At 36.5% G+C, this 18,460-nt stretch overlaps 1 long non-coding RNA gene across 1 annotated transcript; it reads right to left on the bottom strand.

Annotated features, from left to right (window-relative positions):
• Positions 1 to 17,919: 17,919 nt before the first annotated feature.
• Positions 17,920 to 18,460, bottom strand: LOC148785200 (uncharacterized). Its single transcript, XR_016067720.1, has 3 exons — positions 18,385 to 18,460; positions 18,185 to 18,305; positions 17,920 to 18,101 (listed from the first exon to the last, which is right to left on the bottom strand). It is a non-coding gene; the product is annotated as an uncharacterized LOC148785200 (long non-coding RNA).

Below are 18,460 nucleotides of genomic sequence, written 5' to 3'. Positions count from 1 at the left end.
CCCACCATCTTGGTTTGGACCAAGGTGGAAAATGTAAATAAAATGATGGCCCAAACCAATATGATTGGGCCTTGCTCACTGGACGGCTGAATTCACTAAGCCCATCCACCCTCTATCCACCGACCCGGCCCATGGAAAGGTTTGACCCGGTGCTCTCACTACTTAAAACCTTTCCCCATTTCTAACCCTAATCCCATATCAGCCGCTCCTTCTCCTCGTCTTCTTCTCCCACACGACCCTTCGGGTCTTCCCTGTTCCCTTTGTATTCTGTGCTCCTCCTTTCTCCGATAATGGCGGTTAATGAGCCATTAAGGTCATGCCTCTTTAAATGGCTGATCCTTGTTGGCTCTTGGTTAACGAAGTAATTACCTCTTCTCTCTTCCTCCTTTCTCCGAAAAACAAAGCCTTTGTGGCCAGACCTTTGTGGTTTCTGTTGACAGCCTTTGTGGCGGTTCCTTGGTGGATATTGGGTAACCTTTGTGGTTTACTAGCCTTTGTGACTATTATGAAATTCAAGCAACCGTGAGTAAGGTTGCGGCCTTCGGCCTTGCTAGGCCCTGGGTCTTAGGCCTCTGAGCCGAAAATTACTAAGGTGTTTATGTTCCCATTCTGTAATTCCCGGCTTATTTCTTGTATGTTTATTTCTGTTCTATAAGGTCCTTGTAATTTGCATTAGAAAAGCCTGTAATATTTTTTTAAGTTTCTGTAATCACTTATATTGAAATTGTGCCGGAGACCAATCCACTTCTAACAGATAGCTTGATTTGGATTGTGATTGTCTTCTCCAATTGTGCGTCGACTTATACGTGTTTTATCACTCTTCTATGATCATGTGCATAAGATAATATGATAAACAACTATCTTATTTTAGGATTTTCAAGTGAGAACATAATCATGATTTTACAATTAATTTTTATGTAAGAGCATTATCGTGATATTAGGATAATAACAAGTGTCCTGGCTCTTTATTTAGCCAACTATCTTATTTTCTTCTGTTTTTACATGATTTATTTACTTTTGTGCTTGATGTTAATTTTCACTCATTATATGCTACTTCAATTATTTTAATTGTTATAAATAATTTAAAGATTCATATTAAAAAATATCGGTGAAGCACGTTTGAGAAGACTCAAATAATTGCATATGCATACTGACCTATATATGTTTACTTTAATATATATATATAAATTTGTGGTTCATGTTGATCTTGGTTCATCTTAAAATATATGGGTGGTGAATGATTTAATTTGATTGACGATATTGTGTACTTGGAATGAGGAAATACGTTGACATATTATGTATATTTTTTGATGTGTTGTGGATGTCTGGAAATGAGAATATGTTGATATATTGTTTTACGTTACCAGTTGCTTACAAGAATGACGATATGTGGAAATGAAGAGTGGTGAAAATTGAATATAATTGTGGTGTGAATACTCCTTGATGTGTTGAAAAGCTTATAAGGCGAAATGAAATAAAAAGAGTTTTGATACGATATGAAAAAGATGTGATATAAAAAGAGTGATGCTGCGATATGAAAAAAAAAATATATATGAAAAGAGCGATATAAAAAAAATGTGATATGAAAATAGCGATGCTGCGAAATAAAAAAGCTATGATGCGAATAGATGCCCGCATTTAAATCCCTAGGAGTGGATGGTATATCTCATCTATTCTTTTAGCGCTTTTAGTATTTGGAAAATATGATATTCACTATGTTAAATGTATTTTGCATGATTGTGTCTTTGAATCGGGATTAAACAATATGAAATTGTGTTGATTCCTTAGTCCAAGTATCTAGATAGTCTTAATCTTTTTCGCCCCATTAGCCTGCCCAACTGTTGTATAAAATAACCTTTAAAGCCCTGCCCAACCACATTAAGCCTATCCTTGACCGTGTTATATCACTTTGCCAATCGACCTTTATTTGAGGACACCGTATCACTGATAATGTTCTCCTAGCATATGAACTCAACCATTACCTTAAGATTAATACCGATAGGAAATGTCATATAATCCTTAAACTAGACATTAGAAAAGTACATGGAAAATTGGAATGGCCTTTCTACAAAGAGTCTTGCTTAGCTAGGTTATGTTTCATCAGCGTCTAGTGAGGTTGATTATGCTTTGTGTCTCATCTATGTCATACTGATTCTTACCAATAGATCTTGTTTTTTCTCCGTCACCCCATAGAGAGGCCTCCGCCAAGGGGACCCTCTCTCCCCTTATTTGTTTGTATTTTTCTTTTTTAATGTACAGAAGCTTTTAGTGCTTTACTAAGGCGTGTGGAGAAACGGAGGGAGATTACAAGGGTTGGTGTGTGCTGCGCCTCCCATGTTTTCACCTTTGTTATTTGTCGATGATACATTGATCTTTTTTACCCGGCTATGGAGTAGGCGGCAACAAGTGTGCATGGGATTCTATGAGTGTTCGCTTAGGCATCTAGATAAGACATGAACTACCAAACATATGTGGTGGTGTGCATTTGGAACACGAGAATGGAGTAATGGAGTGGGTGTTGGGTTTGTTGGGGATTCAGATGGCGGATTGTTATGCAAGTTTTTGGGGCTCTCGTCAGTGGTGGTCATTCGATGAAAGAAGTTTTTGCATTGGTACGAGATGGTGTATGGTGATAGGTACAATGGTGGAACGAAAAGTATCTCACCTAAGAAGGGAAAGAGGTACTTATTAAGGGGGGTTGTGTTAGGAAATGGATCGGGTTAAGATGGATAACAGGTGGAATATGAAGGCGATAAAAGACACACGAATTTGTTAACCCAGTTTGGATATAAATCCTATGTCTGGGGGCGATACCAAGCCAGGAGAAAACACTCAAAGAGGAGGAAAATTGAGGAGTACAACACACACACACTTGTATGCAAGTCTTCACCACACGTGAAAGACAACACTCACCCTCGTCTCAACTCTTTCTTTTCTCTCTACTCTATTCTACTTTGCTCTATAAACAATGCTAATAAGAGTAGTATATATATAGCCATGACTTATCCTTTTTCCAACTCAACTTGGGATTTCTAAGTTGAATGGGGTTATCCTTCTCCAACTCAACTTTGAATCGGGTTATCCTTCTCCAACTCAACTTGGGAATTCTAAGTTGAATCAGGTTATCCTTTTCTTCTTCAAATCAATCTTCACAACTTAACAATCTCCCACTTGAAGATTGATTAGCTTTTCTCCACTTCTTTCTTGGTACCGCCGGGTTTGTCCACTCTAGTCATCAAGGCCAGTCGAAGCCGTACACAGCTTCAACTTCTCCATCGCAACCGCCTTGGTCAGCATGTCCGCAGGATTCTTTTCTCCTTGGATCTTCTCCAGCTGCAGTGCCTTCTTCTCCAGAAGTTGTCGGATGAAATGGTACTTGATCTCGATGTGCTTTGTCCGTGAATGGAACGCGGGATTCTTTGCCAGATGGATCGCACTCTGGCTATCGCTATGAAGAATCACATCTGCCTGAGGTTTCCCTAATTCACCCAACAAGTGTTGCAGCCAAATGAGCTCCTTAGCTGCCTCAGTAACTGCCACGTACTCAGCTTCCGTCGTGGACAGTGTGACAACCTTCTGCAACTTTGAGACCCAGGATACGGCTGTACCGCCATATGTGAACACGTACCCTGTAGTGCTCCTCCTTTTGTCATAGTCACTCCCTGCAAAATCAGCGTCAACAAACCCAAACAAGGTAAGCTTGCCCTTACCAAACACCAATGCTCGGTCCTTAGTACCCCTTAGGTACCTAAGAATCCGTTTCACAGCTTCCCAGTGCATCACTCCTGGATTGCTCATAAAACGGCTAACTACTCCCACTGCATGTGCTATATCTGGTCGAGTACAGATCATAGCATACATCAGGCTCCCAATTACTGAGGCATACGGTGTGACTCTCATCTTTGCACGTTCGGAGTCAGTCTGGGGCGAATCACTATTGGATAGTTTGAACTGATTTCCCAATGGCGTTCCAACCGGTTTTGCATTTTCCATCTTGAATCTGCATAATACCTTCTCAATATAATCAGATTGAGATAACCATAATTTACCAATACCTTTGTCCCTTGTGATTTTCATGCCCAATATCTGTCTTGCTTCGCCAAGATCTTTCATGTCAAACTTCCTCGATAACTGATCCTTGAGCCTATTGATCTCCTTGACATTTGATCCTGCTATCAACATGTCATCAACATACAGGAGTATAATGATAAAAAACTCATCGAACCTCTTCACGTAGCAGCAATGATCAGCATTGCATCTAGAGAAACCTATCTCTAGCATGAAGTTGTCAAACTTCCTGTACCACTGCCACGGAGCCTGTTTCAATCCATACAGGCTTTTCTTCAGGCGACACACCTGCTGATCATCTCCTTATACCCCTCTGGTTGTACCATGTATATCTCCTCCTCAAGATCCCCGTGTAGGAAGGCTGTCTTTACATCCATCTGTTGTAACTCCAAGTTCTCTGCCGCTACCATGCTCAACACAAGACGAATAGTAGTTAACTTGACAACAGGTGTAAAAACATCAGTAAAGTCAATACCGTATCTTTGTTAGAATCCCTTTACTACGAGTCTTGCCTTGTACCGCTTCTTCCCGTCTGATTCTTCCTTAACCCGATAGACCCATCTGTTCTGTAGGGCCTTCTTTCCTTTTGGGAGCTGACACAATTCCCATGTGTTGTTTTTCTTCAACGAGTTCATCTCGTCGTTCATCACAAGCTCCCACTTGCTCTTGTGGACATCATTGACTGCCTCTGCGTAACATTCGGGTTCTCCACAATCAGACAAAAGCAAGTAATAAAGAGAGGGGGAGTACCTATCCGGGGCCCTTCTCAGCCTCGGTTCTCGACCTAGTGCCAAGGGTGTGCTGCTTTCAGTAATCGGTTCCTCCGATACTGGTTCTGGCTCTATCTCCGTTTGTTCGGTTTCGTCCGTCTGAACTCCCACTGAATCCGTATCTGCTGGTCTCATGATCCCGGAATTTGAAATATCGAGATCAACAAATTCCCTTTCCTTCTTGTCATCGTCCGGGCTTACCTTCCTGTCGTTGTACATTACATCCTCATTGAATATAACATTCCTGCTACGAATTATTTTTCGGTTTTGATCATCCCAGAATCTATACCCAAATTCGTCAGTCCCATACCCAATGAATGTACATTTAATCGACTTAGCATCCAGCTTAGTCCGATCATCGTTCAAAATATAGGCTGAACAACCAAACGTACGTAAGAAAGAAAGATCCACTTTCTTACCACTCCATACCTCTTCCGGTATCATGTTGTTCAACGGGACAGAAGGCCCTCGATTGATCAAGAAAGCAGCCGTGTTGACTGCATCTGCCCAAAACATCTTTGGTAGTCCGCTCTTCAATCGCATGCATCTCGCACGCTCATTCAGTGTTCTGTTCATCCTCTCAGCAACGCCATTTTGCTGAGGTGTCCCCGGGATTATTTTTTGCATTCGGATTCCATGGTCGGCGCAGTAATTCTTGATACCTTCACTGCTGTACTCGCCACCGTTATCCGATCTGAGACATTTCACTTGTAGACCTGTCTCATTTTCCACTAGTGCCCTCCATCTCCTGAATGTATCAAAGGCATCAGATTTTCTTTTTAAGAAATACACCCATACCTTTCTAGTGGAGTCATCGACGAATGTCATGTAGTACGTTGATCCACCAAGAGATGACACTGGTGCTGGCCCCCACAAATCGGTGTGAACAAGCTCCAACTTTTCTTTCCTCGGAGTTCTTCCTGTGGTCAAGAAGCTCACCCGTTTCTGCTTTCCGAACACGCAGTGTTCACAATGACCCACCTCCACCGATTTTAACTCGGGCAACCGTCCTTTCGACTTCAGCACGTTCATTCCTTTCTCGCTCATGTGGCCCAAGCGATTGTGCCACAGGTTAGCCTGCGATACAGTTCCTGCAAAGGGGATGTTTGAACTGGATCCTCCCGCCATGTAGAGCGTTCCCGACTTTAGTCCTCGTGCCAAAGTCATTGCTCCCCGACTGATCTTCCACTTCGCGTCTCCAAACGTCGTGTGGAATCCATCACTATCCAGCTGTCCGACTGAGATCAAGTTCCTCTTCAGTCCTGGTATGTGTCTCACATCATGTAGGGTCCAACATGACCCATTCATTGATTTGATCCGCACATCTCCCTTTCCTACAATCTTGAGGGGTTTGTTATCTGCAAGATAAACTAAGCCAAAATCACCTGAGGTGTATGGCTCCATGATGTCTTTGTTGCTGCATGAGTGGAATGAGGCCCCTGAATCCACAACCCAATCATCGGAAGAACTGCTCACACTCAACAAGAGTGCATCCGTGATCTCTTCCGTCGCGGCATTCGCTGTCCGGCCCTCCTTTTCCTTCTTTGGCGCCCGACATTCGCTTTTCATGTGTCCGGGCTTCTCGCAGTTCCAGCACACCATCTCCTTCTTGCCTTTATTCTTCCCCCTGGACCTTGACCTTCCACGGTATTTACCCCGTGTGTCAGGTCTCCCTCTGGACTCTGTATGTAGTGCAGAGCCAGATGATCCACCCGTTTGCTTTCTACGGGTTTCCTCGTTCAACATCATGTCCCTGATGTTGTCGAACTTCATCTTCTCCTTCCCAGACGAAGTGCTCACCGAAGTAACAACCACATCCCAACTGTCAGGTAAAGATGAAAGCAAAATTAACACTTTTACCTCATCGTCAAACACGATATCCACAGACGCCAGCTGTGTCGTGAGTTGGTTGAAGTCATTGAGGTGATCGGCCACCGACTTCCACTCCTCCATTTGCAACCTGAATAGTTTTTTCATCAGCATAACCTTGTTCATTGCTGAGGGTTTCTCGTACATATCGGCAAGAGTCTGTAGAACTTCCTTCGTGCTCTTTGCTCCCTTCACATGATAGGCGACATTCCGAGAGAGCGACAGGATTATTGCGCTCATCGCCTTTCGATCGAGCACCTTCCATTCTTCATCACTCGTCTTCTCGGACTTCTCTGCAAGTGGTTCGTACAGGTCCTTCCCATACAGGTAGGCCTCCATCTGCATACGCCAAAACCCAAAGTCGGAACCATTGAACCGTTCGACTGGAAACTTTCCCTCCATCTTAACTCCTTGAACCAGGCTCTTGATACCAGTTGTTAGGAAATGGATCGGGTTAAGATGGATAACAGGTGGAATATGAAGGCGATAAAAGACACACGAATTTGTTAACCCAGTTTGGATATAAATCCTATGTCTGGGGGCGATACCAAGCCAGGAGAAAACACTCAAAGAGGAGGAAAATTGAGGAGTACAACACACACACACTTGTATGCAAGTCTTCACCACACGTGAAAGACAATACTCACCCTCGTCTCAACTCTTTCTTTTCTCTCTACTCTATTCTATTTTGCTCTATAAACAATGCTAATAAGAGTAGTATATATATAGCCATGACTTATCCTTTTTCCAACTCAACTTGGGATTTTTAAGTTGAATGGGGTTATCCTTCTCCAACTCAATTTTGAATCGGGTTATCCTTCTCCAACTCAACTTGGGAATTCTAAGTTGAATCAGGTTATCCTTTTCTTCTTCAAATCAATCTTCACAACTTAACAGGTTGTACAAGCTATTCTCACGTACAGGATGAGTGTGTTTCAGATGTTGATGATAGTCAACTTCTGGTTGGCACAATAGAGGTACCTGAAACCTTATTGGATTGCTTAGGATAGGTTGTGCCATAGGAAGCAGGACGGGAGTGTTGGTTTCCAGTCACTCCGGGCTCTCAACTAGGCAATGGTTGTGAAACAACTTTGACGTCCCTTCACGCATCTAGACAACTTGTTTGCCCAGGTTTTGAAGACAAAATACTATCCCCACTAATCGTTTTTGGAAGCTCAGGTGGGCTATAGACCGTACTGAATATGGCCTTCGGTTCTTGGAGTGAAGGAGGTTGTGACATCGGGGCTGAGCCGGCGGATTGGCTCGGGGGTAAGGGTGAGAGTTTGGAAGGATCCTTGGATTCCATGACCTACCACTTTTTGGGTTACTGCACCACCACTTGAGAGGTTTGAGCATGTATGTGTGGCTGCATTGCTCGATCCTCAATCGGGGGCGTGGGATCATACCATTATTGATCCATTGTTATTGACTGAGGACAGAGAGGCTATTCTTTCCATACCCCTTCGGCGTTCAACATTGCAGGATGTTATGCATTATACAAACAATGGGCTCTTTTTTGTAAGTAGTGCATGCTGCAGCTAAGTTCATTGGCCTCTGTCAACAGCAAGGGGAGAAAGGAGACTAGTCCGGAATCGTGGAAGTTCCTGTTGGGTGGCCAAGTTCCAGGGAAGTGCAATTATTGGCTAGAAGCTTTATGCTAATGCCATCCCTACTTTCTAGAATCTACAAAGGCAGATGGGGCTGGTGGAGGCGGCTAGAACAGCCTGTGACAGGCCAGAGATGGACATTGTGCATGCTTTTCTTTGCTATCACTTGGCATGGCAGGTCTGGGCACTAATTGGACTTGGATGGGCGACTATTGACTGTTGCAGGGAGGACTGTGAAGGATGGGTGCAACAAGTTGCAAAATGCCTCGACAAGGGTGAGTTTGAGCTATTTTTTGTGTGTGTTGGTTTATTTGGTGGGCACGCAACAGGAAGGGGGCAAAGGGGTGGGTGATTGGGTCTGCACAATTGGTGTCTCAAGGTCTATCATTCCACTAGGCCTACTCTTAACTTGAGGCAGCTTTGGGGCATAGTGGTAAAAAGGGGAGGAGGTTGTTACTTGGTCGTTATCGCCGCCGACTGGAGCTATTAAGATAAATTTCGATGGAGTTGTTCTCAACTCAGGACGGGCCACGGGGATTGGGGTGGTGGCAAGAGATGATTCAAGCATGGTTGTGGTTTGGATCTCGCAATAGGTTGAACGGAGGATGAGCGTAGTGGTGTCATAAATAGGCACTAGCGACAAGGGAGGAGGTGGAGCTTGCGGCAGAATGTGATCTTGGAGGGGGATTGCCAGGGTCTCATACTAAAGATCAACCACTGTGAGGAGGACCAATCTGCAATTATGGATATTATAATGTCCTTGCTTTCAATTCCTTTGAATTCGTTGGCTCATGCTTTGGCCAAATCTGCTGGTCGGGAACTTCTCTCACAACTAGACTTCAATTTTTCCACAATTCCTAGTTAATATCTATAAGATGGATCTCTTTTTCTTCTTCTTCTTCAAAAGAAAAAAAGAAAAAGTTGATACCAAATTAGTTTTCTCTCTGTAATTTTTTTTCTTCCTTTCTCCTATTTCACTAACCTCTTATTATTTAATTTTGTTTTTTTTCATCTATCATCTCATTTTTCGTATGTAAGGTTTTACTTTTCCATCTCCTGTTTATTTTTATTGTTTCATTATTGTTTATTCTTTATTTAAGTTATCATAAAATAAATATTCAGATAATTGGAAAAATTAATTTCATAACATATTTTAATAAATATTTTGAATTTAGGGATTAACTAAGCACATACGTAACTCGAGTGTGTGGATGATGCTAATACAAATAACAGTTGGCCAATTTAATTACGGGATTGGCACTTTTAGTCTCGTAATTTGTAAAAATTAGCACTTTTAGTCTCGTAACTTATAAAAATTAGCACTTTTTGTCCTCATCCACTTTTTTGTCTATAATTTAACGGTGTAGCACGCGCGCCTAGCCTTTGATTGTTAGTATTTTTTGCTAGAGAGAAAATTGGTTTGTTTTCTAGCTTAAAACCATTTTTGGGGAAAAAATATAACTACATTTTAGGGGAAAAATAAATTTTGAAGGAAATTAGGGTAAAAAGCATAACGATTTCTCTCTTCTCTCACAAAAATTGAATCGTATCATTTCCATGTTTCTATAAGTTGAAGCAAAGTAAAACAATACAAAGATTAATCAAGTCTTTCATAAATGAATTAAGTAGGCCAAATGAAGTACTATATATTACTATTGAGAAAAGGGCCTATTTTTCTCCAATAAAAAATACTTAACGGCAACATGCTAAACACATGATCTACAATTAAAGGACCAAAAGTGCTAATTTTTATAAATTATGAGACTAAAAGTGCTAATCCGTAACGAATGGGATCAAAAGTGACATGGGCCTAACTTATGGGGCAAAAAATATTATTTATCCTCTGTGATCTGAGAAATTATTTTTCACTATTAAAAGAATAAGGAAAATCACGATCCCATCCCCTGAGGTTTGGTGTGATTATACATGGGCCCCTATGGTTTGATAAATTATATCTAATACCCCATAATGTTTGCTTGTATCTAACAAATAAGTTTATCTGTTAGTCAAAATTCATCAAATCTGCTGATATTGACAAAAAAAAAAATTGAAAATATTTGTATTTAGCCTTAATTGACTTATTACTAATTTATTACAAGTCAAATAATTTTTTCATAAGCAAATTACCCTTATACGTCTTCACAAATCTTCACAGTTATAAGAATAGTTTAGTTCGAAAAAAATTAATTGACCTGTTAGTAATAAGTCAATCGAAGGCAATATCGATTTTCATTTAGTTTCTTTGTTAATATCAGCAAATTGAGTAAACTTTGACTAACAAATGAACTTATTTGTTAGACGTAAAACAAACCTCAAATGTGCTAGATGTAATTTAACCACAGGGGGTCTACTTGTAATTACACCAAGTCTCAGGAGAGGGGAGTGTAATCATCCCAAAAAACAATTATTAATTCCCTCTACTATATTTCACTATAGTTTAAAAATCATAGTACATCTATCGAATAAAGTTAGATAAAATCGATGTGAAAACTTAAGTTTGGCCATGGTTGATAAACATCCATTATGGTTTTACGTGACCAAAATATTTGCCACTATTTTTAGCTGTAGGAAATATTTGAGCCTCACTTACAAAAACAACGGCTAATAAGCCCATTACATAGTCTTGGTTAATTAGTATCCCATCTTTTTTTACTTTTATTCATAGTAAAAATCATATTTCTTCTCGTGTATAATACCCTTATGCTTGTTTCCGTCCAACAAATAGAATTATTCATCAGTCAAAATTGACAGAATTTATTATATAAACATAAAGATTGAAGAAAATTCATATTTACTCCAATTGACTTCTTACTGACTTATTATATGTAAAATAAATTTTTTTTACTAAACTACCCTTATATATTTTCATACTGTAATACATATGATGAGGTGCATCTTCACCCTTATAAGGATTGTTTTTTGGTCAAAAAAGATTATTCGATCTACAATAAGCCTATATATAAGTCAATTACGATTAAATATTAATTCAACTTTTTTGTTGATATTAACAAATTCTGTAGATTTTTATTAATAAATGAATCTATTTGTTGGATAGAAATAAATATCATAAATATTAAATATAATTTTATATATTATAAAAAAATTATATATAATTATACCAAATTTTAAAAGAGAACGGTGTAGAGCAGAACTCTCAAATAATTCTTGCAGATTAAAATATTAAACCAGCAAGTTATTGTACATGTTGAAAAATGAAATTTTCTTCCCTAAAAGATAATTCAATGGTTGACTTTCCATGGAAATTATCAAATATTTACCAATAATTGTGAGGCACCTATTTGCTTAGGTACCATAGCTAGTGGAAATTTGCTTTTTCTTGTGTTTCATGGTGTCCAATCTCATGGGGACAGTGTTAATGCTTCTACTATTGAGGCACAAGCCTTTCATCTTCCATGCTGAATCCATCCTTAATTAAATGATATTATGTTTTGCAGTAAAATTTATTACAATTACATCATAATTTTCCATCATCAACTATTAATAATAAATGTTAATTATTAATATTAAATATATATAATTAATTAATAATTACTATTATAATTGATCAACAATTATTACTGCATATTGGTAGGGCTCCAATATATGATTTTTTTTTTTTTTTTTTGTCATGAGGCCCCGTTTCGCCAACTAAATTAAGCCTCATTAGCTCATTTATATTAAAAAAAAAATTTAGAAGCGAAAATTATATGGTTACATAAGTATTTCAATAAATTGAGCAATATAACAAAAAAAATATGAAATAAATTACGATAGACTTATATAAAGTGAGACAAATATCCAGACATCTAAGCGCATTCGAATCCATGATCTATGATTAGTTCATATAACCTCAATCTTGATCACAAAGCTAATACATCATTAGTAATAAAATGATTTTTGAAGAAGGGGTAATTGTACTAATTATAATAATATGTATCAATCAATTATTAACTCAACATCATTATCCACTTACTTCCATCGAGCAATGAAAATATAAACACTTAGATCATTGTAGAATATATACTATGGGAACTATTGATTTGATGGAACATGAACTTATAATTTTATATTTCTCGAGTAATTAACCTCTTCTTTATTTGCCTAATTGGGGGGCTAAACCAACTTCGAATCGCACCTTCTTTTAATATTTGCTTTTCTCCCATATATCGAAAAATAATACCATTGTTGATCAACTCCGAAAATGGAAAATGTCAAGTTGGTCAGTCGTGTGGTCGTTGCAAATTGGAGATATTTTTACGTTAAATTCACAATTTTTTATGATAAATATTTTTAACGTGTGTTTTTTTTTAAATTATTGTTCTTTATTATCAAAATAATTTTTAAATATACCGAAAATACCATCTCATACTTATACAACAAAAATTATGATTTTCCCACGAAAAATGTGTACACATAGTTGCTAACGAGGCTGTTTTTTTCATGTTATTTAAATAATAAAAGTTATATTTAATATCATTTTCATTAAAATATTCTCATTATACTAAATAAATATTATCAATTGGCTTCAAACCGTGTAGATGTAGTGGTTACTTATATATATATACAATAATTGATATACATTAAATGTTGAAAAATGCAAAAGTTCTAAGAAAAAGATTCACTGGGGCAGTGTCAAATTGAGGTCAAATCTTGTAGAGAAAAAACCCCAAAAAGAAAGGGGGAAAAAAGAGAAAAAGTTGTCTCATCATCATTTCATATTTTCATTGCTTGCTTTTGAAGCTCATGCAATCAATTTAGTCCCAACAAATTCAAATTACATTAAAGGAGTTTGCATGGGCAAAAAGACTCTCTGTCTCAAATTCTTCCTTTCACTCCAACCCCCTCAAAAATCAATCAACACACACACACACACACACATATATATATATATGAAAGTCTACTTGATTGCTTTTCTTGCATGATGATGATACATAGAGCCTTTAAAGAATGCCCACTCCAAGACTCCATTGCCCTTTACTTTCTCTCATCCTATCTAATAACTCTCTCTTCTCTCTCTCTCTCTCTCTCATCCCCTCCCCCTCTATAAATACATCTCCTCTCCCTTCTTTTTCCTGCAGCTGCGCGCATCAACAAATTGATTACTGCTTAGGGTTTTCTAGTTTCTGTGGTGTGGATTATGAATGGGTGGGCAGCTCTCGTTGGAGAAGCAGGGCACGTGCAATAGTTTCTCGGGACTCGTCGAAAATCGAAACTGCACGTGCTCCCCTTCTCCAACACGGGCTACTCACTCCACTTCCCAACTCCAGCTTCTCCCACTGCTGCTGTAATATATTTATACACTCACCTACTTATTACTATTTTGTTAGTGTGTGTTGTGTGTGTGTTTTCGTTTTTGGTAGATGTCAACAACTTTTGTCAGGGATTATGATACAAAATAGTTCATTGTGAAGTACAAATGAGCTCCTCAGGAGGTGGGGTGGGGGTGAGGGTGGGCGGGCTATATATATATATATGTATGTGTGTGTGGCAGTGTGTGTATAATAGTGTGATGATCTGTCAGGTAATGTCTTAAAATGTTGTGTGGCCCATGGAAATCTAAATGCTTTGCTTAGATTTTGGGAGCAGAGATCCACTGGATTTCTGAGCTACTGTGCAATGAATAGCAGACTCAATAAGCATTCCAATTAATGTACCTGAGGAAGCCCAAATCTTTTCACTCTTTTTTTTTTTTTTTCCTTTTAATTAATTTTGTAGAAAATGGATAAAACTTCTCCATTTCAACCTTAATTTTTACTCTTCAAATTTTTAATTCATATATTATTTTTATATAAAATTTATTTAATTCACCATTTTTCTCTCTCCTATCAACTTCTGCATTCTATTTCTTCTCTCATTTTTTTCTTAATATTTTTTTATTTATTCAACTAAAATATATACATATTTTTTAATTTTCTAAAATTAACTGTGCACACACATTTGCGTGTTTGTTTACGGGGATAGTGTATTGTTTTCTTATACATTGAGTTTATTATTACAAGTTATGATTCATTTACATATATATTTAAAATAACAACAAAAACCAATAAATTCAAATTGACAAAAATAGCTTTAAAAGAAAAGGCGTATGATATATATTAATAGTGCGTCTTCGAATCTTTGTATTCTGACGTACTCCATATCTTTTGTCAGCTACATTCACTATGGGTTTTCTACTTGCAATCATGACAAAGTTGTTGGATTTTTCTTGCAACCTGTTAGTTTTCATTGGATGAAACGACATTAATGTAATGTGTTTTTAGGTAATTATGCAGTGATCTTGTTTCTCCCTTATTTATCCTCTTATGGGAATTATGTGTTTGTCTAAGAGTGGGATTCCACTCACACATGGACAATTGGACATCCTACATTTTAGTATCATAAATTGCAGTTCTCGTCCTGGACTCCTGCAAACACGAGGGTCTGTATTTTGGTCTCGTGAAAAGTTGATTTTAACAATTTAGTCTAATAATCTGTTAATTTTGCGTATTTGAGATTATTTTTTTTGTTGGAATATTCATAATTTTCGTCATGTTTTTTGCACGTGTACGTAACACGGGGGCATAAAATTAGGGATCTTAATCGAAAAATCGGATGACAAAAAAGTCCCCAACGCAGAAAATTGATGAACGGGGGAGAGGGTTGTTTTGGTCGTGTAAAAAGTTGATTTGACGATTTAGCTCACTAGTTTATTAATTTTTGTGGAGATCTGATCATTATTTTTTATTTTTTTTTTGCAATTTTCAAAATTCAATGATTTCCATCATGTGCATGTTAAATGATGACATGAAACTGAGGATTTTGCCGAAAAAGAGTCCTCAATCAATGAAAATTAATAAATTGATGAATTAAACTGTTAAATCATTTTTTTTTTTTTTGATAAATGTAAATTTCATTAAGTAAAAATATAGACGTACAATACAACAATGATCAATATATGGTAGGATCCAAACTGCCACACCACCGTATATACAAGATGTGGGAACTACAGTTAAGCAAATTAATTTTTTTTTTTTGGGTAAATGTAAGTTTTATTAATAAAACAAGATCGTAGAGTACAACAGTGCTCAACTGGTGGTTTATCCCTCGACAGGCTAAGGGATACGCCATAATCTATATAACGCATATGAACTAATCGTACGAGATAAATTAATACTGATAATCCTCTGTCCAATATCTTCCACAATAATAGTGGCTATGATATTCGATGGTCGCTCCGTAAGCAAATTAATTACTATTACAGATGTCGAATAGGATGAATTATTGCGCGTAGCCAAGTAATCAAGCAAGGTACACTCCAATAAACAATATAAAGAATGTTTGGTTAGATCTCTCTAATTTTTTTTTTTTTTTACATCAGTATTTTTCGAGATGAAATTGTCTAACAAGAAAATAATATATATTACAAATACACCTTTGTATTATGCAAAAGCGAAAAGTAATTTCCGTAATATTACTATATGTCAAGGATGCCAATGTAAGTATTCCTGATTTTAATATTCTTGAAATTTAATTTTTTTTATCATTCACATATTTTCTTTTTGACACTTAAAACTCGGAAACATTATAAACTAATATTATAATTGAAATAGAAATTATGATTCATTGTTTTCTTTATCGACGGATAAAATTAAATAGGACAATTCAATTTAAAAATCATTAAACTTTAACAGTGTTGCCCTAAGAACTGACGCTCGATTTATTTTATCAAAAGTTTTTTTATTTTTAGGTAAATGTAAGTTTCATTAATAAAACAAGATCATACAGTACAACAATGCTCAACTGGTGGTTTCTCCCTCAACAGGCCAAGGGATACGCTATAATCTATATAACGCACATGAACTAACAGAACGAGATAAATTAACACTGATAATCCTCTGTCTAATATCTTTTACAATAATGGCGGCTATTATATTCGGTGGTCGTTCTGTATGCTCAAAGCGTCTCAAATTTCGTTCCTTCCAAATGTAGTATTTTATCAAAAGTTGCTGAAATGAATTTATGGGTTTCCGACATGTTTAAAGTTACTACTTCAGAGTTTTTTCTTGATAACTTTGCAAAAAAAATTGCGGGGATTGCATCATTACTAGCTAATAAGATATGTTGGATCGTTAACAACCTTTATTATAATAAAAATACAAAAAATATTTTCTAATTATTAATAATTTATAATAATTTTGATACTGGCACTTAATACATTTGATCACAATATTTTGTTGTGGAGTGATGTTGCTCGAAATATCCTCAAAAAATTCCTCTATCCATATTTTTCTTGAAAAAAAATGCAATTTATCTTTATGTTATATGAAAAATGAGCAAAAATTTTTTATAAAAAAACAGTAAATTACTTTATGTATGTTTGAAAAATAAAGCAAATTACCTCCCTGTCTAAAGCCTAAATTATTGATAGGGGGTAATTTGTTAATTCTTTTTTCACAGGGATTATTTGCTCATTTCACACATCACATGATGTAAATTGCATCTAACTTTATTTTTCTTAGAGTTAGCTTGTAATATGAACAAACGTTAGAGACAACAGGATGGGCTTGGTGAAAAGCTCCCGATGCTCAAATTAAGGGGTGTTTGCAATCTATAATACATGGACATTTCGAAAAATTACTCGATACAATGTCGGACATGTGTTATACGAACATGGCTCGGACATGCTGATAACAAAAAATTTAAGAAAAAAAAAAAAAAGACACGATGTCTTAGGGGTTATTTTACGATTTTAAAAAAATTTGGGCAAAATCTGAATAAGTTTCTCTTTACTCTTCAGCAGGTTGACTCATCTTCTTCTCTCCCTATCTTTTTTCTTTCTCTTCTTTCTCTTCTTTCTCTTCTTTCAATTGCTTTATGAATTATTGTATTTAAAAAATGAACGAAACTAAATTGCCAATTTTTTTTATAAGATAATAATTTATATATTTATAATATCACAGAAATTATTTATATTTTTTCTTACATTTTGGATTTGGTCTCGGGCTTCAATCGAAGGGTTCCAACACTGTCGCAAACTTATCAATATAGTTAATTGTATTTTTTTAGAATTGTATAAAAAAAATATACATTATCATATTTGTATGATTTATTATATTTTTAAAATTAATACATTTAAAAATTAATTAAATAAAAATAAAAAAGAATTGTGAATTAGATTTAATTCACAATTGATAACAAGTCGTGAATTCAGTTCGCGACTTGCTAATTTTTTTTAAAAAAGTTAACTTTTAAGTTGTGATCTGCGAGTCTGCGATTCGACATATTTATATTATATATTTTAAATAATTAACCCGCTAATTTCATATGGGCATAAATACTAAAACTAGTCATTGGATTGTTTACACTTAGGTCATTGTTATTGATTAATGAAGTGTTTAATTTGTATTTTTCACAATTACGAAGTTTGTATTGTCACTGACTATCATTTTCTATCTTTTTTTGTCTTTTTATATTAAACTCAACTCCCATAAAACTAAGCACACTTACTGAAAATTGGAGGAATTGAAATCAAAGTATGTCCGAAAGCAAATGTCAGTCAAATAATTGAGATGACAAAATTATAAGATGAAGCAATGCAAAGAAAAGAAAAGCATTGATTAATTTTATAGCTGTGAATGAGGGTGAGACAATGTTTATACGAGCTGTTAATTGTGAGATGGTGCTGTTAAAGAATATTTAATAATTTTTATTATAATAGAAATAACACCGACCATTAATGATGTTGCTCGAAATATCCTCAAGTGATGTTGAACATCAACTCGTCGTCGCAGTCCCACTACTTCAACATCTGAAAAATTGAAAAAAAGATTATATAAATATTTAATTTTAGAAATATAACCATTACTCAAAATTAAATAATATTATTATTACCTTCAATTTTTGGAACCAGAATAGTTGGTGCTCCTGTGGGATCTGCAATATGTTGGTACAGGGATGCGGATAATGTCCTTTGACCGCATTATTGATGGCCGTGTGAAAATCGCGGTCGGACCTGAAAATAATAATTAAATATTAAAATCAATTCAAAATTAAAAAAATATTAAATCAATTAACTAAACAATTTTGCGTACCTCGTATCTGAGAGGCTGATGAAACGCCTCTGGACCACTGGGGGAAGTAGTGGTGGTGCATCCCACGGTCTCGCCG

This window comes from Sesamum indicum, linkage group LG10 (genome assembly GCF_026168435.1).
Source record: "Sesamum indicum cultivar Baizhima isolate 11 linkage group LG10, ASM2616843v1, whole genome shotgun sequence".
NCBI classification, from domain to species: Eukaryota; Viridiplantae; Streptophyta; class Magnoliopsida; order Lamiales; family Pedaliaceae; genus Sesamum; species Sesamum indicum.
Note: the sequence above shows the minus strand (reverse complement) of the source record. Positions and strands in the feature narration are given on the sequence as shown.